Below are 20387 nucleotides of genomic sequence, written 5' to 3' on the forward strand. Positions count from 1 at the left end.
AGAAAACTGGGCTATGTTTGGATCTATTCAAAGCATCTTTCTCTCTCTCCATCTGCAGGGCTCCCCTGAAACTTCTCTGTGACAACATGAAGTACCAGATCCTTTCCAGAGCCTTCTATGGATGTACGTATAGGCCTTCATTGCCAGTGTGGTCTATGAGGAGCAGTTATGGAGTGCCTATTGTATGCCAGCAATATCAGAGGAAATCAGCTCTGGAGTTTGAACCTCTGCTCCTTTATTCCATAGATGTCTGATTTCCATGAAGTTGTGTTAACCTCTCTCTGAGCCTCAGTTTTCTCATCTACAGATTGGAGATAAATTGTGTCCCTGGATCCCAAGAGAGAGCAGCGAACAGAGGAGTACCTGGGGAACAGAAACTTGGTTTAATAACCTTTCCATCCCCAGGGCCCACGTTGGAGGGTTTGTTTTCAGGATTGAATGAGAAGCATGTGTCATATAAAGTTCCAAACACCTAATATTGCATGTCGTGGGTGCTCAATAAATTTCAGCTCCCTTCTCCTGTGGGCAGAGGCAGAAGAGTAAGGTAATCTGATCTCTTCTTAAAACTTTAAAAATTAATTTCCGAATACTGCTATTCTGATTATTCTCATTTAACAAGATGAGGAAACTAAGGCACAGAGCAGCATAGTGAAACAGCAGAGCTGAGGATTCAAACCCTGGCCTGCTTGACTCCAAAGGCTTTGTTGTTTTCTTCTCTGCTATATTGATTCTTATCAGGTTTTATTTACCCCAGCTTCACAGCCTCCATGGGGGAGATAAAATGTGTATATTTTCAGAAATTCTAGAAAAGTCTTAATACAACTTGCATGGGCCTATGAAATAGCAGTGCAGGTCACATGCCCAGGTGCCTGAAAAGGCAGGTACACTGTGAGCTCCGCTTGGATGGGGTTTTGCCTATTATTTTGCTACTCATCCCGGTGCATGGCTGGGCATGGAACAGGTACTGGGCAGGTATTTCTGTACCCAATTTGAAGATCTTCCTGGAGGAAGGGGTAGAGGTTGAGATGGCTCTGGAATGGATGTCATTGGACAATCTGGCTCATCCCTGACAGTGGTTGAGAGTCCAGGTTATGGAGCCCAGTGTCCTGGTTTCAAATCCCAACTCCACACTTTGCAGCAAAGTGACTTGTGCAAGGGACATAACCAGTCTGTGCCTCAGCTGGAGATAATAATGGTCCCTGCTTCATAGGGTTGAGGCAAAGACTGGGGACAACTCCCTGGCATGTCATGCATGCTCTGTAAATATTATCAAGAAGTTTTTCAAGATGAGTCCTCAGTTTCCAGAAGGTTCAGAATTCTCTCTGGAAATTGGAGAAGAAAGGGACAGAAAGAGGCAGAAGGAAGGGGCATGATCAGAGCTAACAGCATTGGCTGGCATTGGCTCAGTCCTTCCTCTGTACTAGGCACTTTGCCCAGCACCCTCCAGGTAATCAGAGTGGGACAGATAGGCCGTGTCACATTGTCAGATACCCCCTTAAGGGGGCAGGGCCATCTCTGAAAGCAAACTAAGTGCCCTCAGCATCTCCCCAGTTACTTCCTTGCTGGGCCCTTTCTTATCCACCTGCGATTTGAGTGGGAATCTTTTTGAATTGTTTTATAGCTTGTAATTGTACGTATTTTGGGGGTACTTGTGTTATTTTTATAGGTATGCAATGTGTATTGACCAAGTCTGGGTAATTTATCTTTTCTTTGTGTTGGGACATTACAATTCTTCTCTTCTGAGCTCTTTTGAAAAATACAGTAAATTTTTGTTAACTATAATTTCTCTACTGTACTATCGAATTTGAGAACTTATTTCTTCTATCTAACTGTATTTTTATACCCATGAACAAACTTGTCTTCCCAGCCTCTGGCAACCACCACTGTACTCTCTCCTTCTACAACGAGCAGCTCCCACATATGAGTGAAAACATGAAATATTTGTCTTTTTGTGCCTGGCTTCTTGCCAGTTCCATCCATGTTGCTGCAAATGATCGATTCCACTCCTTTTTAATGGCTGGACAGTATTCCATTGTACCATATGTACCACATTCTCTTTATCCATTCATCGGTTGGTGGACACTTTGCTTGATTCTCTATGTTGGCTGTTGTGAATAGTACTGTGATGTACATGGGAGTGCAGATATTTCTTTGAGACATTGATTTCCTTTCTTTGAGATGTATACCCATCCAAATACGGATGGGATTCAACCATATCTCACATTCTCTTTCTTTGTGTGGACTGAAAGCAGACAGAGCCATAGCGAACCTGCGGAGTCACAGACCCCCTTCCTTCCTGCCCTTCTCTGACTCCAGCCTATTAATTAAACTTTTTGGCTTCCAGCAGAGGAGAGTGGAACCACCTGGACAGAGACTAAGAAAGGAGATCAGACTTCCCAAGGGTAACAGAGCTAATGAACAGTCAAGTCAGCAAGTGACAGTCCCCCTGTGGGCCTCACCTTCCTTGTCTGGAAAAGGGGAGAGGAGATGATGAGAATTCACTGAATTATGGGAGTTCAGTAAGAAGGGGACTAGGACAGACCCTGGAGACTTCATGAGACAAGGTGAGGTGGTATCAGATGGTGGATGATGACACTTTCCTTCCCTCCCCTGACAAGGCTTGCCTACTGCAGACACTTGTCCACCGTGAGGACCCACTTGTCAGCCCTGGTCAATCACATGATCGTGTCTCCAGACTTGCCCTGTGATGCTGGACAGGGACTGACGGCCGGGATCTGGGAGCAGTACCTTCAGGACAGCACAGTAAGGCTTAACTGAGGTTGACCTGCAATGGTGCCGAGGCTGCAGGGAAGGTCATCTTGTCACCTTGTTACCTAAGAAAAAATCCCACCTGCTTGTGGGGGCTCAAGTTGCCTTGCTTGGATTCTGCATAGACAAACTGAACCTCCCTTCCGATTGCTGAGAGTTCTAAGACCCACAGCTCACTTCTGCCCTCTAGGATGGAGATAGAGGGAATAGAAAACATATTAATGGGATTACACCTGCGGTGCATCTTACAAGGGTATATGTGAATCCTAGTAAATGTGGAATGTAAAGGTCTCAGCAAAATAACTAAGAAAATGCTACGAAAGCTATGTTAACTAGTGTGATGAAAATGTGTCAAACGATCTATGAACCAAGTGTATGGTGCCCCATGATCATATTAATGTACACAGCTATGATTTAATAAAAATTTTAAAAAAGGAAAAAAAAAAAGAAAACATATGCTCACCTGGGAGTAAAGAATGAATTGGCCACTAAACATTTATTATTAAGCATCAGCTGTATGCTCAGTCCTGTACAAAATGCTGAGACATGACCCCAGCTAGGAGGAATTTACAGCCTAGTCCAAACTACCTAAGAGTAGCTAAGTTAGAGGGAGGCAGCTAGACCAAGAAAACCCTTCCACCACTCTTCTAAAGTCTTTGTTCCATCTCTGTCTTGGGCCCAGATCGTTCACCTGGAATTCTTTCTAAGATTTTTTTTTATTAGAATACAAATATTTCTGGAAGAGAAATGTTTATGTTTTAAAAAAGTTTCATAGGCAAATAGGCAAATGAAGTTAAACAGTTCTCTGTATTTTGCAGGACTTCTCAGAGCCTTGGCTGTGCAATATACTTGCCCTTCTTAAGAAATTGGGGCATGGGAGAGAGGATATGGAATATTCCCTTGAATGTATTTAGCCACTGAAACCTTTATTAGAAAAGTGCCTTCTATGCCTAGCAGGAAGGTAAAACCCACTTTGAGAAGCACTAGTTTATCTCTGCCAAGAACAAAATTCAGAAGGACGTCCCTGTTTCCTCCACACTGAATCAATCTAGTGGCCCAATTTCTGTGCACCTTCCCACCCAGGGACTGAGGAGGGCTGAGCTGGTGAGCACCTGGGCCAGGCTGGCTTCCACACCTTGAAGGAAGGTGCTATTCTGTACATTACTTCTAAGATGCCACTGGATTCGGTGGTAAAGACAAATCAGATTCCAAATCTGGGCAAACAGAAAGATTATTTTTCTTTTTGCCAGAAAGAGTTGGGTTTTTTAAAAATTATAGGAGTAATACCTACTTATTGTAACAATTCCAAGCATGAAGAATGCAGGTGTACAAAATTAAAATAAAATTTTAAATGCTGTCTTTCTCCTTCATCCCTCTAGTTTGGATCATTCAAATGAATGATGCTTTGATCCTCAGTTTGGTGTAGACACTTCTGAATATTTCCTATGTTTATCCATAGGAATATCTCTATATATCTTTATTTCTATACATCTATATCTATAGATGCAAATCTACATAAAATACCTATAACTGTATATGTTTTATCTATATTTATATCTATAGTACATATCTTCGTCTTTGTCTTTATCTTTGTATCTTTATAGATTTATGTGTAGATACAATACATATAGAAATATAATATCTACATATAATATGTAATAGATACAAAGCCATATCTTCATAATGTCTATATTGCCTATTTTTTTAAGTGAAGGACATTTATACTTTAAGTGACAAATTTACATTTATATCGAGGACATCCGTCAGATCTCTAGGTGAAATATTGAATGTTAGAACCTTAGCATTTCACATGTGGATGCCCCATAATTTATTCAAATTCTCCCTAAATTATTTCAAACTATGTTGCAGTTGACATCTTTATAAGCACATACCTTTCTGTACTAGTGCTTTTATTACAAGAGAGGATTCCTAGAAGTAAAAGTGATTGATGTACATTTAAAATTTAAATAATTTAAATAGATACACCCAGTCATATTCTCCAAAGGTCATAATGTTCCTATCCCACAGCAGGCTCTGAGTGTGCATATTTCCCGAGGAATTTAAAAGATTTATAGATTTCTGGGCTTAGCTCCAGTTTTGTTGATTTAGCATCTCTGGGAGTAGAGCCCAAGAATATATATATTTTTTTGATGATCTTTCCCATTGGGGAAGCACCAGTCTAAGGACAAATTGGTTGAAACAATAGTCAAAAATGAATATTTGTTCATTTAAAAATAAATATTTGTTCATCTAACACCTTTCCCATCCTTTGGCCGTGTTTTCACCCTTGTTAGTTGCATTGCTGTATGAGTGTAGCCTGAGCCCCAGTAACAAACAGCCCCCACTGTTTCAGTTGCCTGACACCATAAAGTTTTATTTCTTGCTCACTCAGCAGTTCTGGAGATGGGTGTTCCTGGCAAGTAGGCATCCCCCCTTCCTCTGAGAGGTTCAGGGTCCTAGGGTCTTGTGGTCCCATGGTCTTCCAGGGCTTCATGATCCTCTGCCTCCAGCTGGCAGAACGGGAGAATAGAGGAGCATACCCCATTGGCCATGTACCTGTCACATGGCCAAACCTAACTGCAAAGGAGGCTGGGAAATGGAGTCCAGATGTGGGCTCCAGTGTACACCTAAGATTAGTGTTAAGATGTGAAATAGGTGAAACGTGAAGCAAAGAGGTCAGAGGAAAGCAGGGTCTCTGGAGCCTTTCAGAGCAGCCTTCTAGCACCGTCAGGACTTCCCACCTGCACACGTTTTAGAACCTGCCAGTCCCTCAGCTTCACTAACTGTAGCTGCAAAGCCTTTGCCTGAAAATGAATTAAAAAAAAAAAAAAGGCAAGCAGTTAAGCTATTAAAGTCATCTTACTTTTGCACAAAATGTATTAGCATATGAGGCAGCAGCTGGAAATGTTCATTTTGGATTAATTTGCTTTGGAGATGTTTTCTTAAAGCTGAACCAAAATTAATAACTCCAAGGTATTTCCACATTAACACAGTATGGAAAATTGACGGGAGATTGGAAAGATTACTTCATTATATACAGCCCTTTCTTTTTCTTTTTATAAAAATGGGTTCATAGTAGACATGTTCTGCCTCTTGTTTTTTTTCCCCCCCTCAGTGATACACATTGAGCATCTTTTTATGTAGGTCCTGATAGATGTGCCCCCCTCTTTAAATCCCTGTGTGGCGTACCCATGTGGTGTGCATGTTTGTGTTTGGGGGCAGTTGAAGAATTGCTGGGGGGTGGCTTTTTCATATGACGCTGTGATGAATATCTAGTTACGCATGGCTTTGTGTGCTCACATCAGGATATTTGGAGGATGGGTTCGAGGAGCAGGGCTGCTAGGCCACAGAGTCCATTTCCTGATCTTTAGACGACCACAGTCTGCTTCCGCCCTGCCCTCCGCAGAGTTACGAACCGCAGGAGCTGCTGCGTCTCATTTACTGCGGAGGCATCCAGCCGGAGATCCGCAAGGCCGTGTGGCCCTTCCTCCTGGGCCACTACCAGTTCGGGATGACAGAAACAGAAAGAAAGGAGGTTGGTGACCCGTGGGTGCTAGGATCTTTAGCAACAAAAGGAACCAGATACTCTGAGGCTAGGGGAACTCTCTCCTCATATTGGACCAAGATGGATCTGGGAGATGTTGGGGAGACAGGAACCCCAACGGCAGTGCTAATAGGTAGACAACACAGGCTACATATGTAAAACAGAATTTTTTTGAGCTAGGTCTCACTCTGTCACTTGGGCTAGCATGCTGTGGTATCATCATAGCTCACTGCAATTTCAAACTTCCGGGCTCGAATGATCCTTCACCCTCAGCCTCCCAAAGTGTTAGGATTACAGGCGTGAGCCACCACACCCAGCCTGCCTGTAACTTTTCAAATAAACATTTTATTTTGCTATAACTATCAATCCACATACAGTTGTAAGAAATAATGTAAAGAAATAACATGCATCCTTTACCCAACTTCTTCCGATGGTAACATCCTGCAAAATTGTCATGTAATACGATATCACAACCAGGGTATTGACACTGCTACAATATACTAATCTTATTTAGATTTCCCCAGTTTTACCGATACTTGTGTGTGTGTGTGTTTTGTTCTCTGCCATCTTCTCACATGTGGACATTTGTGTCCATCACCAGAGGCAACATACAGACTATCTGTAATACCAAAGGGACCCTGAGATGTTGTACTTTTATAGTTACACCCACCTCCTTCCAGCGCCTGTCCCTAATTCCTAGAAACCACTAACAATATGTTCTCCATTTCTATAACTTTGTCATTTTAAGAGTGTTGTATAAATAGAATCATTTGGTATGTAACTTATTGGGACTGATTCCTCTTTGTGGCTGCACAGTATTCTATGAGGCGGATGTTCTACAGTTTAACTACACACCTTTTGGTGCATATAGCTAGATTGTTTCTAGTTTTTTGGCTATTACAAATAAAGCTGCAAAGAATATTCACGTACCATTCATGCCAATACCATGTGTGTATGTTGGATGAGTACAAGTTATCATATCTCTGGTAACAAATGAGCAAGAATCCAATTGCTGAGTCATATGGTAGTTGCATGTTTGGTTTTATAAGAAACTGGGAAACTTTTGCAGCTGCTGTACCATTTCATGTTACTCCCAGCAATATATGAATGATTCCCACTTGCATCTTCACCCGGGATTGATGTTGCCCCTCTTTTGTATTTTAGCCACTCTGACGGTATATAAATGATATTTCATTATGGTTCTCAATTTGCATTTCTCAAATGGCTAATGAGGTTGGACATCTTTGCATGCGCTTATTTACCATTGTATATCTTCTCTGGTGAAATGGCTCCTCATGCCTTTTGCCAGTTTTCTAATTGGATTGCTGAGAGTTCTTTCTATATTCAGGTAATAGTCCTTTGTCAAATACATGGTTTGCAAATATTTCCTCCCAGTCTTAGTTTGTCATCTTTTTAATAGAGTCATTTTTAGTTTAGTTTTTTTTTGAGACAGAGTCTCACTCTGTTGCCCAAGCTAGAGTGCCCTGGTATCAGCCTAGCTCACAGCAACCTCAAACTCCTGGGTTCAGTTGATCCTCCTGCCTCAGCCTCCCTAGTAGCTGGGACTACATGCATCTGCCATGATGTCCGGCTAATTTTTCTACTTTTTGTAGAGACAGGGGGTCTCACTCTTGCTCAGGCTGGTCTCGAACTCCTGAGGTCAAATGATCTTCCTGCCTTGGCGTCCTAGAGTGCTGGGATTATAGGTGTGAGCCACTGTGCCAGGTCCTAGAGTTTTTTATAAAACAAATTTTTAAATTTTGATGAACTTCAGTTTAGCAATTTTTTCTTTTATGGATTGTGCTTTTGATACAGATCTAGATTCTGAAGATCTCCTACAGTTTCTCCTAGAAGTTTTGTATTTACATTAAATATAGAACATTTTGAGTTCATTTTTTGCTTGTGAATATCTGGTTGCTCTATCACCATCTGTCGAAAAAATATCTTTTCTCCACTGAATTGCTTCTGCATCTTTGTCCAAAATTGTTTGGGTGGATTTGTGTGTCTATTCCTGGGTTTTCTATTCTGTTCCATTAATCCATGTGTCTGTCCTGTAAATACCATGCTATCTTGATTATTGTAGCACATTTATAATTTTAAATGTTTTAGTGGTTATATTTAAGAAGTAAAAAAGAAACAGATGCAATTAATATTTTCAAAAAGTTTATTTTGAAATATAGATGATCCCTTACTCATGATGGTTCAACATAATGAATTTTTGACTTTACAATGAGCTTATTGGGCTCTGGCACACCAAAAATGCATTTTTGACTTACAGTGTTTTTGGTTTGTGATAGTTTTATCTGGTCTTAACACCATTGTAAGTTAATGAGCATCTGTAATTACAGGTTCACAAGAAGTTGCAAAATAATACAGAAGTCCTATGTACTCATCATCTGGCTTATCAAATCAGATGAATCAGTGAATGAATGTTTGAGTGAGAAATGAAGGAAGGAAAGTAGTCTTTTCCTTTTGGTGTTCCCAGGGCCTGTACACTGTGTGGCACATAGTAGGGGCTCAACAATGGTTGTGTGCATGAAGAGAGAGGCCAGGCATAGTGGCTCACACCTGTAATCCCAGCACTTTGGGAGGCTGAGGCAGGAAGATCACTGGAGGCTAAGAGAAGACCAGCCTGAGCGAGAGTGTGACCCTGTCTCTTAAAAAATAGAAAAATTAGCCGGGAAGAATGGCACAGCTTTATAGTCCCAGCTGCTAGGGAGGCTGAGGCAGACAGATTGTTTGAGCCCATGACTTTGAAGTTGCAGTAAGTTGTAATCACTATGATGACATCACTGCATTTTAGCCCGGGCAACAGAGAGAGACCTTATTTCAAAAAACAAACAAGAAAAAAAAAAAAAATGGAGAGAGAAAAGGAAGAAAGAAGGGTGGGAGGGAGGAAGGGGAAAAAATGAAAGAAAGATGTAGCTTGCTCCCTTTCCTGTGCCTTCAGGGCCTTACCAGTGCTAGATGTGACATCGTAGGTACTTGGCGAATATCTAATTGCTAATTGCATGAATGTTGGATGGTTCAGAGCCACTCTCTTCAGGTGAGGCTGACTCTCTCCAGGGGCCTCAGCATTTCAAGTGACCTTGCATCTGCCCTGGCAGGTGGATGAGCAGATTCGTGCCTGCTATGCACAGACCATGGCTGAGTGGCTGGTCTGCGAAGCAATCGTGCGACAGAGGGAGCGGGAGTCACATGCTGCAGCTCTGGCCAAATGCTCCTCAGGAGCCAGCCTAGACAGCCATCTGCACCGAATGATGCACAGAGACTCCACCATCAGCAATGAGGTGACAGCAGTGGCTTCAGGGAACAAAAGGGGTGGTGAAGGCCAAGACTTGCTTTATTAGGCTGAGTGTCTGGGGTTTTGGGACAGTACCACTCATGGCTTTATTTTTGAGGTTGGGGGGGGTGAGTGACTCTGCAATTAGACCTGGGTTCTAACTCCACCCTTACCTAGTTCTGGGTTCTCCTGCAAGCCCCTTTTCTTCTGGGCCTCAGTTTCTGCATCTGTAAAGTGGGACTAATCAGGTGTACAGAGGAGGTTTGTGTATAGCTCAAACAAGACAAGGTATATAAAGTCCCTAGCACAATGTCTGGCTTTAATTGATTTAACAAATGCTTATTGAGTACCTACTACGTGCTAGTTACTGTCAGAAATGTCCTAGAATGTCAAGAATGTTCCAGTAACCTCCCAGAACCTCCAGTTAAACAGCCTCAAGCAGGAGCTCAGAAAAAAAAGGTTAATTCTGTTCACCAGTTATCTCTATCAGTTATCAATTGCCATGATACTGCTGTATAACAAACAACCACCAAAAGTCAGTGACTTCCAACAATCAACATTTATTTTTGCTCACCAGTCTGTGAGACCAGGTGAGAGGTTCTGCTCTGAGCTGGGCTGGGTGGGGCTCACTCTGGCATCAGCTGTCTGTGTCTGGTTAACTGAAAGGTTTGTTGATCTCAGTTGGGCATTCTCGTTTGTCTGTGATGACACAGCCGTGTGCACCAGGGGCCTCATCGTCCCTCCAGCAAGGAGCAGATGCTGAAGAGATAAGCCAGAAATGCACAAGCACGTTTTAAGCCTCTACTGAGTTAAGTTTGCTAATCCCGATGACTGAAGCAAGCCACATGGCCAGGCATAGCATCAGAATAGGCAAGAACTGCCAAATTCAAGGGCAGCAGGCACGTATGCAGGCAGCAGGTAAATAAAAATGAGCCATAAAAACAACCAGTTACTCTGAGCTAAAATATCTGGCAGACGTCTCAAGTAGAGAGAGGTTGATGGTGGGTGCTCCAGTTGTGGAAGTGGGAGGTGGAGGCCCAGAGGCCAAAGCAGTCTCTGAGGAAGCTCCGGGAAGCAGGGAGTGGTTCCCTCTTTGCATTTTATAGCTAAGAAGCTGAGCCCTGAGGGGGTGAGCCAGTCAGGATAGAGAGGAAATCAGGCTTCCTGGCTCACAGACCAGCAGACACTCCTGCTGCGGGCCAGGATGCAGCCTCACCCTCTCTCCCTCCTATTCCTTTTCTCAGTCCTCCCAGAGCTGCAGCTCGGGCCACCAGAACATCCGCCTGCACAGTGACTCCAGCAGCAGCACACAGGTGACCGCTCAGAGGCCCCACCCCTTCCACCGGCCTCACCCTGCCAGCCCATGCCCCTCCCTTCCACCCCGGGTGATGGGGATTGGATGTCCATCATTTGCAGTTCATTTTCTGGGTTATTTAAGCTTTTTATACTAGCTTTAAAAGTCAAGTTTTTTCCAAGTAACATATGAATCTAGTCCCCCTGTAAAAAACTAAAACATTGCAGAGAAAGTCAAAGTTTACTTTGATCATCTTTAATCCCTGGCTGCCCACCATTGAAATAACATCACCATCATCATTTTGCTGAATATCCTTTCAAGACCTTCTGTATGCCTTTACATAACAGAAAGCTGTAAATAATATAGCAATGTTATAGCAAATATAGCAGTGTTTGGTAGTCTTTAAAAAAAATTCTACATAAATTCCATCAATGTGTTCAAGAACTTTCCATTTCATTTGATGAAAAGAGATAGCTCGATCTCCCTCAATATCAAAGAAGAAAAGAAACATGTGTAGTATGTCACCTTTCTTGTGAAAAGAGGAAATATTAATATAGGTATATTTTTGCATCTGCTTTCAAAAACAGCCGAAAGATAAACCAGAATTAAATCAAAATGGTTACCAAGAGGGGGAGGGGAGAGGGAAAGAAGCTACATTTCCCTGAATATGCTTTTTCTTTTTTCTAATTTTGACTTTGAATTTAAATGGAGTTAGGCAAATTTTTTACTTATCTTAAACCAATTAAATCCAAAATAAGTTTTTAAAAGCACAGAAATATACAAAACTAACCATAAATCAAGTTGGTGAGATAACAGAAAAGAAATATTTCAGGTGACTTTGGAACACAGTTTTTGGCTGTCTAACCTTGACGGGATATGACCTGAGGACATAAAGAAACACAAATAAATCTTTAAAATGTATCCTGGATATTTCTTCATAGTGTCTCATATATATCCAACTACATTTTAAAATTGATCCATAATTATCAACCACATGGCTATAAAAGACTCTTTTTTAAAAATTGATCCTTTTTCTTTTTCCTTTTAAAGAATGATGTGCACCTAGTAGAGGTCTGTCTGATGAAAAAACATGTTCCTCCCCCATTTCAATGCCCTAGGTCCCCTTCTGGCTTATTCTATGCACACACGAGCATGGAGGTCACGTTTTTATTTATCACAAGCAGGAATCTGTATTCTGCCTTGTTCTACCTCTCTTTTCACTTGGCTGTCTGGTATTCCACTGTGTGCGTGTGGCATGTTTGGACTGATCCCTGTTGTTGGGTACTCAGGTTGCTGCTGTGAGCAGGGCATCCTAGTCCATCTGTCTCTGTGCACCTTGTCCTCAGGTGTTTGAGTCTGTTGATGAGGTGGAGCAGGTGGAAACTGAAGGCAGGTTGGAAGGGAAACAGCCCAAGATCCCGAATGGGAACCTGGTGAACGGCACTTGTTCCCCAGACTCTGGGCATCCCTCCTCCCATAACTTCTCCTCGGGCCTCTCGGAGCACTCGGAGCCCAGTCTGAGCACAGAAGACAGTGTCCTGGATGCCCAGCGGAATATCCCCCCAGTGCTGCAACTCAGGGACAGCAGCATGGATGACAGGCAGAGCAGTGAGGCCACCACTTCCCAAGGCGAGGCTCGTGAGGAGCTGGCTGTGCAGGACAGCCTGGAGGTGACCTCCTTGCCAACGAGAGCATGGATGAGTTCATGTCCATCACTGGCAGCATGGACGTGGCCCTGCCTGAAAAGGATGATACTGTGATGGAGAGCTGGCGGGGCAGCGAGGCAGAGAAACGTAGCCAGATGGACAGCGAGGACAACCTCTCAGAGGAGCCTGAGATGGAAAGCCTCTTCCCTGCGCTGGCTTCTCTGGTTGTGACCACTTTTGCCAACAATGAGGTGTCCCCTGTGTCGTCCAGTGGTGTCACCTACTCTGTAAGTCACCAGGACTCTCCACTCAATTATCTTAGCTCCAGCTGTAGGATGGAGGGGATGTACCACAAACCCTTTATCCAGAACAACCCAGTAGTGAGCCCTCTGGGTTGTTGCATTTTGCCCATCACAGAGGATTCACTACAGAAACACATTTGGGAGGGAGGATAATATTTAAAGAACACAGGTTTTGCAGTAAATAATCCTGGGTTCAAATCTCAGCTTTGGCAAGTCACTTGATCCCTTCTGAGCCTCCGTTTCCCTATTCCTTCCTAAGTTGCTTTCAAAATTAACAAGTTAAAGTCCCATGTGCCTGGGACATCCTAAGCACTTGATCACCGGCAACCTTGATGATGAGCTTTGTGATTTAGAGTCAGGTCCAGTGTCTTTTGAATATTCAAATTTGCTTCCTTGCCAGAAAGTCCAAGCCAAGGGACGTCAGCTGAAAGGAGGTTTTTTACTGACTTTGCTATGTATTTATCATCAATTCACTCCCCCAATCTTCCAGTTTTCTAAAAATCTCTTCTCAAGTATTTGGATATGTCAGGTTTATTTATTTGGTACATCCAAAGAATTCCCGAGGCTTTCAGGCCTTGCCCTGTCCCCATGCCTGAGCTGTAGTTGTCATCCACCCTCATCTCACGTCCCCTTTGCTTTGCTTCTCTTCTATTTTCCGTCTCATGTTTACCTCTTTCTTGGTTCTCTCCCTTGTTGAGGGGCACATGCCCCAGTGGCATCCACATCCTTAGCGTTTCATTCCTTCTTACATCATAGGCCTCTCGTTCTGGGATAACCGTCTTTTTGTACGAAGTGCACTCTTTAGCATGTCCTGTTGCAGAGTATCTCTCCATTTTGAACAGTATTCATCTCACCTTATTCTTGCAAGGTGTTTTCACGGAATATGCAGCTCTAGATTGTAGTTATTTTCTCTCAGTATTTTGAAGGTATTGTTGCACTGTCTTGTAGATTCCGTTGTTGCTGTGGATAAATCAGTTGTTTACTTGTCATTCCTTTAAAAAATCTTGAAAGATCTAATTTTCATTTTTTTAAAGATAATCTCCTCTCTTTCTGGCTGCCTTTAGGGTTTTGTTTTTTTTTTTTGGCCGGGGCTGGGTTTGAACCCACCACCTCCGGCCTGTGGGGCTGGTGCCTTACTCCACAGGCGCTGCCCACCTTTAGGGTTCTTTTTTTGGGTGTGTGACATTGTGTGCCTAGGTATGGATTTCTTTTTTGTAGTGGTTTGTTGGGTTTTATGTATCTGCAAATTGGTGTCTTTAGACAGTTCTGGAAAATTCTCATCTATTATTTACTCAGCTGTTGCTACTTCCCCATTTTCTCCCTCCGGCTGTAGCTCTGGTTAAACGTTTGTTACATCTTCTCACCCTGTCCTCTATGGATACCACTTCTCTTTCATTTATCATTTCCTTGACGTTGACACCACTTCTCTTTCATTTTATCATTTCCTTGACGTTCTGTGCTGAATTCTGGATATTTTCTTCAGATCTCCTTTTAATTCACTAATTCTCTCTTCAGAGTGTCTAATTTTCTGTCACCTTTCTCTAATTAGCATTTAATATGCCTTTTTAAAGTTTTATTTGGCTTTTCTGCAGTTGTGCTTTAAAACAATCTACTTATTTTTATAGTCTACTCCTCTTGTTTTTAACCTCTTTTATTTCCTTAAATAGAGCAAACATATTTATGTATTTTGCTTTAAATACAGCAAAAACTAAGCAGGAGTCTAATTCTGCTGTCTGGCATTTATGCTGTTATTTATGATGCCTTTCTTTCTCTGGGGGTGTTTTCTGATTTTTGAGCACAGGTTCGTATTTCTTGGAGTTCTGTCTGTTGCCCTATTTAAAGCCTAGGTGTGAAGCAGATTCCTCAATAGAGGGTTTTCTTCCTGGTACCAGGAGAATACAAGTGTGAGATGACTTTGAACTAAATTCTCTGATCTTTCATACCATCTAGGTTGTGGAAATGTGGATTATAAACCTGCATGAGTTGTAAACCTGACTTGTGGCTCTTAATCATCTAGGGAGATCATTTACACTTAATTTATACATATGTTCAGGCATCAAGGCATTGTTTTGAGACCCCGAGACATTAGTATTAATAGTTTTTCTAGTCATCCCTTACTGAAGGTGTGATTCTTTGGGGTTCTACCTTTCTTCAGGAAGGTCTTTTATTAGACTCCGCACCTCAGAAGGTTTGGGGAACTCAAAGTAATTAAATCTAAGCTTAAATTTTCCAATTTGGCATCTTCCCTCAGGGAGTAAGCCAATTTTGGTGTTATCTCACCTTTCTGGATTAGGTTTTGATCCTTAAATGTTGCCATTTCCTTCTCATACCATTGAACAATTTCAAAATTAAGCCCAGAGTGCGTTCTTCCATTCTCCTTGTCCAGGTTCTAGCAGAGAGCAGTGCGCTCCCTGTAGTTGCGACTCTTTGAGAAAGAATTGTATCCTATAGAATAAAAGACACTTGCCCTCAAAACAAACTATTCATGTGATGGATACACTGAAAGCCCAGACTTCTCACCATACAATTCATCCCTGTAACAAAAGCCATTTGTACCCCCTAAATTTATTGGAATAAAAAAAAAATAAAAACAAATGAAATCAAACACCCAAGCAGTCCAGGAGAGGATTAGGAGGAGGGGAGATGCTCTTTGTCTCCTAGTGAGGAGTTGGGTGTAATTTTTCATTTCTTCCCCTCTTGGGGCCTTATAGCCGGAGCTGCTGGACCTATATACAGTGAATCTGCATCGCATCGAGAAGGATGTGCAGAGGTGTGACCGCAACTACTGGTACTTCACCCCTGCCAACTTGGAGAAGCTGCGCAACATCATGTGCAGGTGGTGGGGGTGAGGGGAAGGACCCGGGAAGGGAGAGGGTTTGGACAAGATCAGGGCTTTTGCAGGCCCAGGGAGAATTTATTTCGGTCTCTGAAGCTGACTTCATTCCCACCTGGAATCTAATTTCAACCCACACTGACAAATAATAATAAAAACAACAACACCGAGCATTTATTAAGCACCTGCTGTATACCACTGTTCTGAGCCTTTTTTGATCATTGCTTAATCAGTCCTCAACTAACCCTCAACCTATCCCCTTTTATAAGTGGGGATGTGGAGGCTCAGAGAGGAACTACATTACTCAGAGCACTCTGGGCTGTGGGTAGCTCACAGCCACATCGCTCTGTCTCTACAATCTGCCTTCTTTTTCTTTTTTTCTTTAAGTCAAGATCTAGGGCTTAAGTACTATTCATTAAAAAATAACTACTGGCATTTATTAAAATATGGACGTTGGCCTCTTTGCATATTTGCCCTGTCAATGGAGGTTCTTTGGCTTTCTATGGCAAACACATCCTGCTTTGTCAACTTTCTTACTCTGTAAACTTATCTTTCTCTTCCTCAATAAACTTTGTATCACTCTTGCCTAAAAAAAAAAATACAAAAGTAACCCCTGCTTATTAAAAAATTCAAGTAAGTTAAGGAGATTAGAGCCTTATAAGATATAAAGAGAAACTTCTCCTCATCTTCACTAGTCAATGCCATTCGCCCAGAATTAATGACTACAAACAATTTAGTAGTAACTAATTGATTGTATGGCTACAAAATGGGATGCTGATGGTAACTGTTTCGTGTGATTATTTTGAAAAGTAAATGGTGCAATGCGTGCATAGTGGGCTGAGTATACAGAAAATGCTCAGTAAATATAAATTATTGTTATATTAATAAAGGGTAGACCAAGATTCCAGATAGAGGAAACTGCTAGGGCAAAGGCACCAAGGTATAAATGTGGTTTATTTGTGCAAGGGGAAGTGTGGCTGGAGGGGAAGAGAAACTAAGAAGTAATATGTAAGCTGTGAACATGAATTGAGAACAGGTTATAAATGCTTTATATCCCCAGTAAAGGAGTTTGTACATCATCCCATCAGACAGTGGGGACCTTGTGAAGGTTTTTGAACATACAGAAGCCTCCTGGAGCTGGACTTCAGGGAGGTCATTCTGATGGCTGCTCATAGGATGCTTGAAGAGAGTAGGACAGGTAGTCAGGATGCTGAGGGAGTGGTCCAAGTGAAGGGTGGGAGACCAAACACGGAAGGAGGGGCCTGCAGAGGCGGGTCATGCAGGGAGGAGGGGCGGAGGGGCCTGCAGAGGCAGGTTGTGCAGGGGGGAGGGGCGGAGGGGCCTGCAGAGGCGGGTTGTGCATGCCATCACTGGCCCCTCACATCTCTCATAGCTACGTCTGGCAGCACATTGAGATCGGCTACGTCCAGGGCATGTGTGACCTTCTGGCTCCCCTGCTGGTCATTCTGGATGATGGTGAGTGTGTCTTCCCTGCCCCAGGACTGGGGGGTACAGTTTCCTTCCCACCACAGGGCAGGGAGGTTAAACTCACTTTGTGACTCCATGGAATGGGTCAGGACAGGTGCTCAGAAGACCTGTCTGGAGAACACATCAAGATTCTAGTGAAGTAAAATTCCTTGTGTCCCTTGATGCCCAATACTTAACACATATCCAGGCCTTTGCTAGCCACTGATTGTATGTACACGAATATGAATTTAAAAAAAAAAAAAAAGCCAGTAAGGCCCAGATGGCTTTACTGGGTAGTTCTACCAAACATTCAAAGAATTACCACTAATTATGTAGAAGCTCATTTTAAAAAATACAGAAGGAAGGAACACTTCCCAACTCATTTTGAGGGCAGTCCTCATATGAGTACTGGGTACCACTGGTACCCTGACACCCAGTACCAGACAAAGACATTATAAGATAACTACATACCAATATTATTTAAGAATATAAATGCAAAAATCCTCATCAAAGTATCAACGGACTTATTCCAACAAGATACAAAATGGACTGTAAACAAAAACAAAGTGTGGTTTATTCCAGGAATGTAAGAGAGATTCGACATACAAAACTAAATCATTGTAATTCACACATTAACAGATTAAAAGGCAAAGAACACAAAAGTATCTCAATTGACATAGAAAAACATAACAACATCCAGTACCTTTTTATGATTAAAAAAAAAAACTCAACAGGGCCGGGCACAATGACTCCCGCCTGTAATCCAGCACTCTGGGAGGCCAAGAGGAGTGGATTTCCTGAGCTCACAGGTTCAAGACCAGCCTGAGCCAGTGCGAGACCTCGTCTCTAAAAAAAAAAAAAAAAAGAAAAGAAAAGAAAAATAGCTGGGCATGTGGTGAGCACCTGTAGTCCCAGCTACTAGGGAGGCTAAGGCATGAGAATTGCTTGAGCCCAAGAGTTTGACGTTGCTGTGAGCTGTGACACTAAGGCACTCGACCCAGGGCAACAAAGTGGCGACCCTCCCCCACCACCACCAGAAAAAAACAAAAAACTAATACTCAACAAATTAGGAATGGAAGGGAACTTACTCACCTTACTCAACATGATAAAGAGTACCTCAGAAAACCCACAAATAGCATCATATTAAATAAGGAAAGATTTGAGCACATTCCCCCTGAGGTCAGGAACAAGACAGGATATCTAATTTGCCACTACAAGTTGTACAGGGCAATTAAGGAAGAAAAAGAAATCTAAGCCATCCAGATTGGAAAAGAAGTTAAATCTCTATTCATGGATGACACGATTTTGAATATAGAAAATCCTAAGGAATAAAAGAAAAGATAGAACTCATAAGTTTAGCAAGGTTGCAGGATACAATACACGGTCAATAAATAAAAGCCTATTGTACCTCTGTATGCCTGAACAATCCCAGAATGAAATTAGGGAAACAATTCCATTTGCAGTAGCATCTAAAAGAAAAAATATTTATGAATAAATTTAACAGAACTGTAGTGTTTGTACATCGAAAACCACAAGACATTGATAAAAGAAAATTTTAGAAACCGAAATAAATGGAAAGACATCTCATATTCATGGACTTGAAGACTTAGTATTGTTAAGGTAGCAATGCTTTCCAAATTGATCTGTAGATTCAGTACAATCTCTATCAAAAATTTACTGCCTTTTTTGCAAAAATTGACCAGCTACCCCTAAAATTGATACAGAAATACAACTCAATGAGGAAAAAATAGTCTTTTCAACATACGGTACTGAAACAACTGGATATCCTTTATGCAAAAGATTGAAGTTGAACCCTTACCTCACACTATGGACAAAAAACTAATTCTAAATGGATCATAGATCTAAATACAAGAACTAAAATTGTAAAACTCTTAGAAGAAAACACAGAGAATTCTTTGTGACCTTGGTTTCTTAGATGTGACATCAAAAGCATAAATGACAAAAGAAAGAATAGGCAAATTGGACTTCATCAAAATTGAAAAGTTTTGTATTCCATAGGAAACCATCAAGAAAACAAAGAGAATCTAAAGAATGGGAAAAAAAGTGCAGGTCAAATATGTGATGATAAGGGACTTCTATCCAAAATATACAAAGAACTCTTATAATTCAATAATAAAAAAGATAATTTAAAATGGATAAAGGATTTTAATAGACATTTCTCAGTAGAATCAAAGATGTAGAAAATGTCCAACAAGCACATTAAAGCTAGTCAACATCATTAATCAGTAGGAATATGCAAATCAAGTTGAACTGTGTCTTGGCATCATTGTCAAAATCAATTCACCATCAGCGAAAGGGCTTATTTCTGGACTGTGATTTCTGTTCCACTGATAGATAGTGATTTGTATGACTCCATTTATATGAAGTGTCCAGAAAAGGCAAAGCCAGAGACAGAAGGTAGACTAGTGCTACACGCCTCTCCAGGGACTGGGTGGAGAGGGAAATGGGGAGTGGCTGCTTCGTGGGTACAGGGTTTCCTTGTGGAGTGAAGAAATGTTCTGGAACTAGATAGTGGTGAATTCACACAACATTGTGAATGTATTAAACTACTAAGACTATTCAAAAATGGGAGTACAACCCCACTCTTGAGCCACAGGCTGCACATGGTGATTTCCTTCAAAAAGTCCAATATGGTGGGAATGGTGGGACATATGGGTGAGGGAGAAACATTAAAGCTCTAAAACCTGACAAACACTATCTCAGCCAGGTGAACAAGGTCAACATCAATCTTAAATTGCATTGATAGTATATGCCTTTGATATGATATAATTAAAATGGCACTTTACCTCCATGGTCTGCTGTCCAATAACCCATAATCTTTCTTATTGTGAGAGAAACATTAGGAAAATTCCATTACTCATGGTGTAAGATCCTACAGAAATACCTGATTGGTACTCCCACAAGCTGTCAAGGTCATCAAAAACAAGAAAAGCCTAAAAAACTGCCACAGCCAAGAGGAGATATATGTGCCATCTTGGGTGGGATCTTGGAACAGAAAAAGCACATTCAGTAAAAACTAAGGAAATCTGAATATATACTTTAGTTAATAAGGGCATCAACATTGGTTTATTAAGTGTAACAAAGGTGTCGTGCTAATATTAAGATAATAATAGAGGGAACTGATGTGAGGTATGTGAGAACTCTACTATCATCTCAATTATTTATAGATTTAAACTATTCTAAAAAATGTCTTTGAAAAAATAAATGACATCCTACTTTGAGAACCCT

At 41.7% G+C, this 20387-nt stretch overlaps 1 pseudogene; it reads left to right on the top strand.

Annotated features, from left to right (window-relative positions):
* The window catches only part of LOC128583506 (small G protein signaling modulator 1-like), an 80573-nt pseudogene that overhangs the window by 49675 nt on the left and 10511 nt on the right, over positions 1-20387 (top strand).

Source organism: Nycticebus coucang, chromosome 4, assembly GCF_027406575.1.
Source record: "Nycticebus coucang isolate mNycCou1 chromosome 4, mNycCou1.pri, whole genome shotgun sequence".
NCBI lineage: Eukaryota > Metazoa > Chordata > Mammalia > Primates > Lorisidae > Nycticebus > Nycticebus coucang.